Source organism: Eleutherodactylus coqui, unplaced genomic scaffold, assembly GCF_035609145.1.
Source record: "Eleutherodactylus coqui strain aEleCoq1 unplaced genomic scaffold, aEleCoq1.hap1 HAP1_SCAFFOLD_30, whole genome shotgun sequence".
NCBI lineage: Eukaryota > Metazoa > Chordata > Amphibia > Anura > Eleutherodactylidae > Eleutherodactylus > Eleutherodactylus coqui.
In genome coordinates this window covers 1,064,074-1,066,899 of record NW_027102247.1, presented here as the reverse complement: position 1 = coordinate 1,066,899, position 2,826 = coordinate 1,064,074, and the positions used below count along the sequence as shown (strand labels likewise).

At 50.7% G+C, this 2,826-nt stretch overlaps 1 pseudogene; it reads right to left on the bottom strand.

The window, feature by feature from the left end:
• Window positions 1-1,629: 1,629 nt before the first annotated feature.
• Window positions 1,630-1,757, bottom strand: LOC136601099 (U2 spliceosomal RNA; annotated as a pseudogene).
• Between the last annotated feature and the right edge of the window lie 1,069 nt (window positions 1,758-2,826).

Genomic DNA, 2,826 nt, shown 5'->3' with positions numbered 1-2,826 from the left:
TTAATTGCCCACCAATAGATCATTGGTAATCAGTGGTTTTAGCAGAGTTTTAAAACATCCAGAACACAAGCCTCAAGGCATGCTTCGCTTCCTCAGGAAAGAAAAAGAAAAAAAAAATATATATATATACATACACATACACATACACATACACATACACACACACACACACACATATATACAGACATATACACATATGGAGACAGCATAATAACAATATATACAATAGAGACAACATTATATGGATGAGATTTCTTTAAACGTGTGACTACTTCTCCATTCACTTCTGTCGAGCTGACGGAGATGGTCAAGCACTGAGCTCCCATGAACGGCGGAGTCGTAGTCATGCAATGAGACTAGTGCTACGCGACCAAGATTGCTGTATAGCCCTGCGACCTCACACTCTCGGGCCGGCTTCACACCACCGGTTTCCTATTGTTCAATCCACAGTCGTCGTCCACACGGAGGATCCGCAGCAAATCACATGCATTGAAAGATACATACTACTGCTACTTCCTTCACTCTCGCGGTCATCCGCATTGCAGATTCTGCAGGAACGCAGGGTCACCGTCTGGGTTAACGGCCAGATTCCGCAGTGGTATCCCGCATTCGGAATGTGAAGCGGTCGTGTGCAACCGGCCTTACTGAAGACAATGGAGTTGCGATACAACTCACAAGTAGCTGCGACCAATATATTGCAAAAATCCAACCTCGTAGAGGTTTAAGCAATCTATAGGTTGTGGGAACTTGCGCGACCCCATTGATATATTTGAGAATGCAAGTTCACAGGGCTGCACAGCGATCTTTGGTCACATGACCCATGTCATGGCGAAAGACTCCATAGAGCTCCAGCCTTAGGGCTCATGTCCACGACTGTGTTCTCACCGCAGAGACGCAGCGTTTTACGCATACCACCGTGGGCTCTTCGGCCAGATTCACACAGATGTATTTGCGCAGCATATTATGCATGAAAAATATACATGCTAAATACACGTCAGTAGAACCCGCTGATTGCAGCGAGTTCCTTCACATAAGTGTATTTTGCATGCGCATTTTGTTAAAAAAAAAAAGCAGTCCCCTTTATTTTCTCGTGCATTTCTGCAGGGGCAGAACATGTATTATTCTAATTACACTAATTGCCCATTTCAATAAATGGCGGCATGGTTGCGTGTTTTTTTGCGCTTGCAAATGTGCTTGATTCGTGCTAACAAAAGTACAGTAAGGGCCGCTTCACACAAACATATTTGTTTCAATGGATGCCTTCAGAATTCTCTTTACTCACACATTTCGCATGCGTGCAAAACCTCACCATGCTCTATTTTTGTGCACATTTGCGCACCAAGGGTCCCTGTACAAGTCTATGGGAAGTGTGCACGTAACCGATTCCTATCTCCAAAAAAAGTTATAATAAACAGCGATAAAGTCTTATAAACTCCAAAATGGTACAAATAAAAACTACAGGACATCACGCAAAAACACGAGCCGTCGCACAAGTATCATGCGATACTTCCGCCATGTATCACGTGGACATGAGGCCTAAATCTAAGTGCTTGGTTGTTAGCAGCCGCAGCTGCGCTGCACCTCTTGCTCATCAGTTTTTTTTCCTGCTTTTGGAAACTGCTGTAGGAAAGGGGGTGCACCAGTACTGGAGGTACTGCAATACCAGGTCAATGTGCGGAGTGGACAGAGCAAGCACTTTTTCCAGCTCCCTGTTCTAAAAATCCATTTAATATATGATCCCCAGATAGGGGACGTATCAGATGCAACACGCTCAGCCAGCACTCCGGGCACACCCACAATGCACTGAGGGAGCCGGAAGACCTTTGCATAGCCCCGCCCAACGCCTTCTCAACCAGGGTGAGCCGTCCCCGCGGGAGACCCGCGCCTGAATGGAGCATGTCCGGATTTTTTCCTGCACGCGGGACCCGCGCCTGCAGGGAAAAATGACATCCGCAGGTATTTTACTACCTGCAGGTGTCTAATGCATCCATATCCATTGCATAGCGCCGATCGCAATGTCGGGGGTGGGGGGGTCCGAACAGCCCGGGATGACAGCTCCATGCTGCGGACACCGACAGCATGGAGCTGTCATGTCCAAAGCCCGAGGGGCTTTATTCTCTGCAGGACACATGTTTTTACTTCCTCAGAGAATAAAGCCCACTTCGGGAGGACGTAAAAACACTATGGCCCGGGGCGTGGCTTAGCAAGCAAGGAGAGAGGTCGCACGCTGTTTTGCTCCTCCACAGAATCTCCCTTTTCAGCCCTTTTCTGGGTCAAATCAGTGACCCAAACAGAGGCAGACAAGAGCACAGCACCTGGGGACCCACCAGAACCCACAACCGGCCCGGACAAGGCTCACCTGGTGATCTCCAGCCGCCAAAAAGAAGCCGAAGAGCCGCGGCCCTGCACAGCGGCCCGCGCCCTAACCCGACAAGTACCGCGCTCAGAAACACCCGGCGAGGACCGCTCACGGAGCCCCAAGCAGAGGACTATGGCACAAGGTAACCCCTGCCGACTTGGAGGGGAGGCTCTGTCACCCTCAGTGCCCGCGCTCTCACCGCAGCGCCTTGCAAATACACAGCCGCGGCTCCCTCCCTCTGAATATACCGCCGTGGCCACCAACCTGCAACTCGGCGGCACATACAATCATCAGGGTGATCCCCCGCTGGACTAATCCCCACGCTGGTGGTTTTCCCCCTCCTGCTCCCCAGAGCCGACAATCAGCACGGGCGGGCACACCGGAAGATCTGCACCTAGTCTCTAGCTCCCTGTGAGGCAGCGGCCATCTCGCCCCCCCTCCCCCCTGAGTCGAGCAGGCTGCTTGGC